The following is a 10,492-nucleotide window of genomic DNA, read 5'->3' as shown; positions in this document are numbered from 1 at the left end:
TCATCGTATACCTTTTTGAGTTGCGGGCTAGGAGGTCTATACATTCTGAGTAGAATTCAATGGGGAATCCATCACTGCCTGGTGACGTGCCCTTCCTCATTGTACATTCTGCCCATCTAAATCTCTCTCAGGGCCTCCAGTTCTTCCTTCATGGCACCCCCTAATTTTGTCAACTGGATCATATCCATCACGTCTTCCACGTCTATATCCACATACCCCTTTTCGCTTGTATACAGTTCCTCATAAAACTCCGTAAACACCCCATTAATCTGTTCCTGGGTACCCACTATGTCCTCCGAGTTTTAATTTGGGTCATCCCCTTTTTGGGATCCTCCCTGTTTATCAACCAGGCCAGTAACTTCCCCACCTTATCACCCTCTCCATGCAGTCGGGTGTCCCGCTTGCTGTTGTCGAAGTGCGCCAAGTCCCCCAGTGTCTAATAGTAACACTTAAGATATGGTGCCAGTCTATCCCCCACCTGTGCGCCCACCACTGCCTCCTCATCCAGTTCCGCCACTTGCCCTTCCAGTTGGTGTAATGTGGCCTGCAACCTTTTCCTCATCCCCACCATCATGGAGAGACACAACCCTCTTATGTTTGCCTTAAAGGCCTTCCAGAGCATTCCCCTTGTGTCCACCGATCCCTTGTTCAATTCAAAATAAGTTTCAATCCCCTTGCGTAATTCGTTGGTAAATGCCCCATCTATTAATGTGTCTCCCTGCATTAGCCATAACCGATGCAGGGGCCTCTTACCCTTATCCATTAGTCTGACCACCAGGGCTGAATGATCCGAGAGAGTACGTCCTAGGTATTCCAGGTCATCAAACTGCCGGTAATGTTCCCTCCCAGTCAGGAGGCAATCCAAGCATGAATACGACCCATGTACCCCCGAGTGGTATGAGAAGCCTTTCTCATCCCCATGTTTCTCCCTCCATATTTCCACCAGGTCGAGGTCCTTCATTACCTTGTGAAGGGACGCTGTCATGTGCTTTTTGCTGGGTCTGCTCTCTCCTGTCCCATCCAGGTGTGCGTCTAGGTGGCAATTAAAGTCCCCCCCATAAGATAATTTCCCCTCTGTAAGCTCCCACCGTGTGTAGGACCGACAGAAAGTAATGCTTATCGTCCACGTTTGGTTCACAAGAGTTCACCAGACGCATCGGGCCCCCTTCCCATACACCTGCCACCATCACCGCCCGCCCCACTTCATCCTTCAACACCGTCTCCACTCACAATGGCACTGTTCTCGCCACCCAGATGAGCCCTCCCCTAGCTTGGGTCGAGTAAGACGTACCAAACACTTGTCCCCCCCATTGTTTTGCCAGAGTCAGCAAATCTCCTTTGCCCATATGCATTTCCTGTTTCAGAGCCACTTGTATTCCATGACGCTTCAGAAATTCCCCCACCCTCTGCCTTTTCTGTCTGGACCCAAGACCTCGAACATTCCAGGTCCCGATTTTCAATCGGCCCCATTCCCCCATCTGGTAAAGCAATGAATGTGTCCCATCCTACTTCTCCGGGGCCTCATCCCTTCAGCTCGTGGCCTCATCCCCCCTCTCGTGGCCCCATTCCCGATGTTGTGCCTCACCGTGATTGGTCGTTACCCCAGCTGTTTTGTTCCCCTAAGCTCTATCCCAGATAGCACCTATCCCCAACTTGGCGTCATCAGCCCCAACTCGGCCCACCCCTCCCTCCCAACTCCAACTACCTTCGAACAACCCTCCCACCCCCCCCTCGCCCTCCCCAGTTGTGTTCCACAGGTGTCTCTCAGTTGGGTTCCATCCCACCATTCCCAGCACGTAGACCCCTCGACTAACACTCCCCACCTCATCCCTTCTCCTCGTGGGTAGTAGCCCATGGTGTTGGTGAAATGGGGGGGAAGCTCTACCTTGCTCCCGTCCTCCCCCTTCTGACTAGTTCACCCCTCCTCCAATTCTTTCAATGCCCCCAGGTGACTACTCCGCAATGGCATCCCTTCTCCCCCTCACTTAAAACAGTGTTGCTCTCCATCTTCAGTTCCCTGGACTGAGCTGCACCCCTTCCGAGCCTTCTCCATTTCGGGGTTCTCCATTTTGCGGCAGGGTGTCAAGCCAGTCCCACACCTCTCTTGGAGAAGTAAAGAACCATGATTTCTCCCCTGACAACACTTTCAACTTAGCCGGGAAAACATCATGTACTTTAAGTTCAGTTCTCGGAGCCGGCGTCTCACTGCATCATATATTCTTCTTTGTCGCTGCGCCTCCAGTGTGAAATCCAGAAATATGCGCAGTTTTGAATTCCCAATTGTGCAGAAAGCGGTCTTACAGGCTTCCTGTAGTATGGCATCTCGGTCGTGAAAATTCATAATGTTAGCTATCATTACTCTTGGTTGTGCACCTGCTGGGGGGACACCCTGTGCGCTTGTTCCACCGTAAAGAATTTGGACAAACCTTTAATCCCCAACAGTTTCAAGACCAGATTTTCCACAAACATTTCCAGGCCGGGGCCTTCCTCTCTCTCCGGCACCCCGACCACCCTGATGTTGCACCTTCTTGAGCGACCCTCCGCATCCTCTGCCCTTGCCTCCAGGGTCCTGGTTGCCCCCACCAGGCCCGCCACTTGGTTCTTGAGGGTCTGGATGTCGTCTTCCACTGCACTGACTCTCTGTTCTACTTCAGTGACCCGTTCACAGACCTTGCAGAGATCAGCTCTCACCAGGTAGATATCCACTCCTACCTCCTTAATGCTGCCTTCGAGGGAGGTTATGGATGCCTCTGTTCGCTTCTATTAGTGAGTCGAGGCATACCCCCTCTCCCTTGCCACCTGTCACTCTCTCTTCCAGGGACTGGTCCAGTCCTGCCTGTTTTTGCAATTTGTCCTTTGTTTCTGCGTATTTGTCCATCTTCTGTTGTTCCTTGACCATCATGGCTGCGTGTTCTTAATAGGGCTGTGGCCGGGCTATATTTCCAAGCTTTACTCAAACCACTGGGTCCGCACTCAGCTCCATTTTATTTGTCTGTGTCCGGTGCATCCCCCAAGGTGTGCCTCGTGGTATTTCTGCGTAATGTACTAGAGCTGATTGCAGAACAGCCCTTTGCCGTGACTCCCCCACACCGCAGTGTCCTCTTATGCCCTGTGGGGGAGTGATCTGCATGTTTCACGCCCCTGGCAGGGGAACGTCTCAGCACAGGAGACTCCTCCAATGTTCGGAGGCCACTTACTGCCTGTTCACCGCTGCCGAGGGCGTTTCAGCACCTTCCCCAAACCTCTGTGGTCGATGCCGTGTCACTCCGGTTGGGTTGCTGCTATCCTCACTCTGCTCCGTCACGGCTCTCAGACGGCCATTTTGGATGCACTTCAGAGTTACATACAGCTTCCTCTCCACTTCGTATCTCGGGACAAGGGAGCCTCCTACATTTCACGCCAGCACACCATTGGTGGCTCCCAGTTCTCCTGGAGCAGTCACCTCAGTCCAGGTTCATTACTTGTGGTGTAGATATCAGATTTTTGCATGATTGAAGCCGTTGAAGCAGGAACTCTGCAGAACTACATGTGCACCATACGATGGTTAGCCACGACCCCCGTATTCATCTTAAAGATATTTTACAATCACATGATCGCCAGCTTTTGACTGAATCTGTACCCCATATTGGGATGATAACTTTCACTATCCGAGCAACATATGAACAACCAAGGAAAATCTTACATAGTAAAAAGGAATCTTGACACTATTACGAGCAATCAGCTACTAAGTGGTCTGCCCCCATCAATCGGATCTAGAATGTTCTCAGCGCTATCAAGCCTACATTCTTACAAAATTATTGTGACTCTATTGCTCCTGTTAAACGCTTCAAAAAATCAAGAAATAGAAATAACCAGTGGTACAATGATTAATTAAAAACACCTAAGAAAGACTATCGAAAGAAAGAAACAATATGGTTAAAGACCAGAGGCAAAACACACTGTCTGAAGGCAAATATTGCATTAAATGCCTATACAAAAGAATTGTACTAGCCAAATCTTCATGTTTACAAGAGAAGATCAACCTTGCTGAAAACAGATCCGAAGCCTTGTTTACAATGATAAGGAACTTTGCCTCTCCTACTTGCACTGTTCCTAGTCTACGTTCGTCACTCAACCTTGCTAATTAGTTCAATGTCCTCTTCCTGGACATAATCCACTCAATCCAGATTGAAATAGACTCTCAGTTATTTGACCAACAGGTAACCACACTAAATACTGAGGTAACATTGGTAGTAGAATCAACCACTCCCTATTCGAATTCTCCTCTGTTACTGTGGAGACAGTCTCCAATCTCACGTGTAAGCTCAAGCTGACAAATTTTAATTATTTCCAGCATACTAGGCCTGCCTTGAGTGAGCCTATTTTATCAGTTGTCAAAGCCTCGCTAGCTCAGGGATGTGTCCAAATGGACCTAAAAAAATCAAATCTCACGGCACTTAAAAAAAATAGCCACTTTAGACCATAAAGTGCTTTCAAACTACCGTCCAATTGCCGGTGTCCTCTGGCCAGATAAGATCCTGGAGAAAATAGTTACCATGAAACTCCAGAGTTTTCGACAAATTCTGGATGTGCATCAATCAGGATTCAGGCCAGGACACGGTTCGGAGACAGCACTTGTCTCTGTCTGGGATGATATTCTGCAGGCTGCCGACGAGGGTGACATCAGCATGCTAGTCATGTTGGACCTATCGGTAGCCTTCAACACGGTAGACTTTGACATCCTTATCTCGAGGCTCTCTACGGTGGCCCACGTATCCGATAACTCCCTGAAATGGTTTATCTCGTTTTTAAGCAACCTGTCATGCATGCCGGACGTGGTCCTACCTCCTACGCTCGTAGAACAGCTAGACCATTCTATTCCAAATGGCGGTTGTTCGCTACGTTGCTGGGAAAACGACGTTTGCACTTTTCACGTCGCTAACTTCACGTGTATTCTGCTTCGTCACGTGAACTACGGCATTACGTATAAAAGCAGCGTGGAAACTTCACTCGCTGCTTCTGATCGAATCATTTGGCGTTGTGTAGCTTTAACCTCCGATCTGCATCCTTGCAGGTTACTTCAGCTACTTTTTGGGCCTTCTATAGCGTGTTTTCCGCCACACGCTGATTCCTGGAGCTGTTTGTTCGCGTGTCCTTCCACACGCGCACGTTGTCTTCAAACGCGGCTGTCCTGGGCTGCGTGAATCCTGTTCGCGTGCAAACCCACAAGCGCACGCTATCTTCAAGCGCGGCTGGCCTGGACTGCATGAATCCTGTTCGCGTGTAAAATCCACACGCGCACGTTGTCTTCAAACGCGGCTGTCCTGGGCTGCGTGAATCCTGCTCGCGTGTAAATCCACACGCGCACGTTGTCTTCAAACGCGGCTGTCCTGGGCTGCGTGAATCCTGTTCGCGTGCAAACCCACAAGCGCACGCTATCTTCAAGCGCGGCTGGCCTGGACTGCATGAATCCTGTTCGCGTGTAAAATCCACACGCGCACGTTGTCTTCAAACGCGACTGTCCTGGGCTGCATGAATCCTGTTCGCGTGCAAACCCACAAGCGCACGCTATCTTCAAGCGCGGCTGGCCTGGACTGCATGAATCCTGTTCGTGTGTAAAATCCACACGCACCCGTTGTCTTCAAGCGCTGCTGGCCTGGACTGCGTGAATCCTGCTCGCGTGTAAATCCACACGCACACGTTGTCTTCAAGCGTTGCTGGCCTGGACTGCGTGAATCCTGGTCGCGTGTAAATCCACACGCACACGTTGTCTTCAAGCGCGGCTGGCCTGGACTGCGTGAATCCTAAATCGCGTGTATTTCCGCACGCGCACGCTATTTTCTTCGCGGCTGTGCAGAACCGCGTGTACTTTGTTTATACCATAAAAAGGGCGATATTTCCAAATCCTGCACCTGTGATATTAACAGGGGGATTGATTCATTTCTATACTTTTCTCTACGTGGGAAGGAAGCTTTTCAAGGATAATTGGAAGGTGACAGTGAACAGTACTTTGGACGCTATCCTGTGGTGCATCAACCCGGTATCTAGCGTGAGCCTCGTTCCGTTCGGGATAAGTCTCCCTTACTAATCTTCCCTTCCTTGTCGTTTGTTCTACCTTTGGATTTCCTCAAGAGACTTCTGCTGGATTCTTCTGCCCTAGACTTAAGGTCAGTGTGTGCATTCATGTCATTTTCTGTTCTATCATGCTCAGTTTGGGGCAGTTTCTTATGATACCTTATTTTGTTCTAGGCTGACTTCCTATACCTCACCCACGCCCTTTCCAGTGATCCATCTCTCTGCCTGTTTTATCAGTCAGAGAGTTGTATCATTTGGAAGGTCTAAACTTGACTTCACAACTATCAAATCATGTGAACAGGGATCCGGAAGACCCTACCACCTGTATCCTTTTGAGTACCGTATCCTTTTCAGTCAATACTTTGGTGCTTTCTGACAGAATCAGAAGCCATGGAGGGTACGGATCCTTTAGCTGTTTTGACTCAGTTGATCAGCGATTTGAGAAATGAGATAGTTACGGCACAGGACATGTTACGGCACCGTATGGACGTTATGCAAGACGCCATGCACGGTAGTCCTCAGGGAGCACAGGTTCCAATGGCCACTGCATCTGGATCTGGGACTATGACACCCCCACAGGAAACTATTAATGTGGTTATGCCCACTCAGTTTCCCTTGGCCCCTCCGGAACGGTTCACTGGTGATCCCAAAACCTATAGAACCTTCGTTAATCAGTGCCGACTCCATTTTCTTTGTCGTCCTACATCTTTTCCTGACCTAACCACAAAAGCAGCATTCGTGCTTTCCCATTTAGGGGGCACAGCTGCTGCTTGGGCTAACCCTTTGTTGGAAACAAATAGCCCTTTGTTGTACGACTGTGACGATCTCTTGGCTGCAATGAGTAAAGTCTTTGACATGCGTTATGCTACTCAAGCCATGGATCTGGAGTTACTTAATCTACAACAAGGCAATCAACCTCTTTTGCCTTACATTGCCCGATTCAATCAACTAACAGCTGAAACTCAATGGCCTGACGGCAAGAAAACGGCTGTTTTCTACAAGGGTCTTTCAGAAGAACTGAAAGATGCCTTATCTACAGTTCCGGTGGTTCCTACGGGATTCACAGAGTTGCTTGATTTGGTTCTACAAATCGATGCCCGAAGGAATGCTCGGAAAGGAGAGAAAAAGCCCTTCATACAAGCCTCGGTTCGTTCAGAGACACCGGCAGTCCTCTCGAACGGCCCCGAACCAATGCAGATTGGCGCCGTGAGAGGCCGGTTGTCCAATGCAGAACGAGAGAACCGAAGGAAGAACCATTTATGTATGTATTGCTGTTCATCCGAGCATTTATTAGCGACATGTCCTAAAAAACCTGTCAAGCGTTCGGGAAACGCCAAAACTCGACAATAGCAGGAGTCCCTGTGTCGAGTGTTTCATTGGACTCCAGTACCATTCCTAACCACGCACCCGTAATTGTTGAGGTGACGTTACATTGTGATGACCGAGAATTGGTTTCCAAGGCCATGGTTGATTCCGGAGCCACCAACAATTACATAGACATCACATATGCCAAGAACTGTTCCATACCCCTTGTAAACAAGAACAAACCTGAAACGGTTAATACCGTGGACGGATCTGTTTTGACTTCTGGTATGGTAACCCAGGAGACGGTATCTGTTCAGATGACATTATCGAATAATCATTCGGAAGAAATCGTCTTCGATGTCATAGCTGCTCCGCAGTACGAAATCATACTTGGTCTTGCATGGTTAACCCTTCATAATCCCGCCGTTGACTGGGTTTCGGGAGTGCTCCAGTATCCTTCAATTCATTGCAATGAACATTGCTTTACCAGTCAGGATGTGTCAAACAAGCAACACATATTGGCCTCTATGGGGGGAGTTTCAACTATCAGTGTGGTACATCAAAGCGACACTACCATACCATGCGAATACGCTGAGTACGCTGATGTCTTTGATAAAGGCCAGGCAGAACAATTGCCTCCCCATCGACAGTATGACTGTCCAATTGAATTGATTCCTGGTGCCAAAATCCCTACAGGTCGTTTATATTCACTGACTCCAAAAGAAGACGTTGTGTTGAAAGAATACATCGACAAAGCTTTAGCGATGGGTTTCATACGGCCATCACAATCACCTGCTGCGTCTCCTCTATTCTTTGTTCCGAAGAAAGAGGGAGATCTAAGACCTTGCATTGATTACAGGGCACTTAACGACATCACCATAAAAAATCAATATCCTTTACCACTGATAAACGTTCTATTGGATCAATTAGGTACTTCCAGTTACTTCACCAAATTGGACTTGCGAGGAGCGTACAATTTAGTTCGCATTCGTGAAGGCGACGAATGGAAGACCGCTTTCAAGACACGGTATGGTCTTTACGAGTATTTGGTGATGCCTTTTGGTCTGTGCAACGCTCCCGCCACTTTTCAATTCTTCATGAATGATATATTCAGGGGTATAATGGACCAGTTCGTGGTGATTTATCTGGATGATATTCTGATCTATTCATCATCCTTTTCGGAACACGTCAAACACGTTTCTACAGTCCTACAAAGACTCAGGGAGAACCTTCTTTTTGTGAAAGCCGAGAAATGCGTCTTTCATTCACAGGAAGTGGAATTCCTGGGTTATGACATTACCAATCTAGGTGCTCGAATGAGCCGTTCCAAAGTGAAGGCCATATTGAATTGGCCTATTCCGCACAATGTCAAATTATTACAGTCTTTCCTAGGCTTTGCGAATTTTTATCGCAGATTTATTCATTCCTTCTCCAAAACAGTAGCTCCTTTGACGGCTTTAACTAGTTCCAAAGTTACTTTCTGTTGGAACCAGAATGCCCAAGCATCATTCGAAAAGTTAAAGGAAGCATTTACCACTGCACCCGTGCTTCAACATCCAGATCCAGATCGCCAGTTTATCGTTGAAGCGGATGCATCCAGTGTCGCTACTGGAGCGGTACTCTCACAAGTTTGCACTGAAACCAAGGATGAGCACCCAGTGGCTTTCTTCTCTCGCAAACTTACCCCATATGAACAAAATTACACCGTCACTGAGCGGGAATTGCTGGCTATCAAGGATGCCTTCCGAGAATGGCGTCATCATCTTCTTGGGGCTAAACATCAGGTGTTGGTGTACTCTGACCATAGAAATCTTCAAGCATTCAAATCTATGAAATGCCTTACGGCCCGACAGGCCAGATGGCATGTCTTTTTTGCCCAATACGATTTCCAGGTCACATATCGTCCTGCCCGAGAACACGTTAAGTCGGACGCGTTGTCTCGTATGGGTGAAGAGGCGAAGGACGAAGCACAAGTACAAAATCAGTTGTTGGCAGATCATGTAATATGTAGTTGTTCTGTTCAACCATCCTTAAAAACCGAAGTACAAGAGTGGGTGAAAAAACATCCACAAGTTATCCAGGATATGAATCTGGACGTACATAACGGTTTACCTTTCACACAAGGAGTGCTCTACCTACCGACGTCTTCGACGCGGAATAAAGCACTCAAGTGGGATCATGATTCCTTGATCGCAGCCCATCCTGGACGGAAGAAAACACTAGAGCTGCTCAAAAGATGGTGCTGGTGGCCATCCATGTCAAAAGATGTCATAGATCATGTATCGACTTGTTCTGTATGCATCCAATGTAAAAACACTCCTGGTAAACCAGTGGGCTTACTCCAGTCCCTACCTGTCCCTTACAAACCATGGGACATGATATCTATGGACTTTGTGGTAGAACTCCCACCAAACCAGGAGTACGATACCATATGGGTTGTAGTGGATTATTTCACTAAATTGGCTCTTTATATTCCCTGTATTGGTTTACCAACCGCTGCTGTTCTGGCTGACCTATTCATTCAACATATATTTCGTTTCTTTGGTCTACCGTCAGTAATCATTACGGACAGGGGCTCACAGTTTGCGTCACGCTTTTGGAGAGCACTAACATCAGCATTACTGATTGATGATAGAATGTCCAGTGCTTATCACCCTCAAACTGATGGACAGACCGAAAGAGTCAATAGCACTATGGAACAGTATCTGCGGTGTTTGTGTCTGCAGTACCAATCGGATTGGCTCAAGGTCCTGCCGGCAGCAGAATTCGCCTATAACAACTCCTATCATAGTGCCATAGGCACTTCACCATTCTATGCGCTTTATGGACAACACCCCCGATCAATACCTTTGGATTCCAGCTTGTCTTTGGATACTCCTGCCGCAGGCCGTACTTTTCGTGATCTGAAGAAACTACAGAGGAAAGTGAAGCAGCAACTGGAGCAGGCTAAAAGACGCAACAAGTTCTATGCCGATGCTCACAGAGTACCCGCACCTGTCTACAAGGCTGGTATGAAAGTATGGCTGTCCACTAAGAACTTGAGAATTCCAGGCAAAAAGAAATTATTGCCTAAATACATTGGTCCGTATGCAGTGCTCCAAGTAATCAATCCGGCTGCTGTCCGTCTAGCTTT

Source organism: Ambystoma mexicanum, chromosome 3q, assembly GCF_040938575.1.
Source record: "Ambystoma mexicanum isolate Mex_15411 chromosome 3q, UKY_AmexF1_1, whole genome shotgun sequence".
In the NCBI taxonomy this organism is placed as follows: domain Eukaryota; kingdom Metazoa; phylum Chordata; class Amphibia; order Caudata; family Ambystomatidae; genus Ambystoma; species Ambystoma mexicanum.
The sequence above is the reverse complement of the archived record's forward strand: the minus strand, read 5'-3'. Positions refer to the sequence as shown.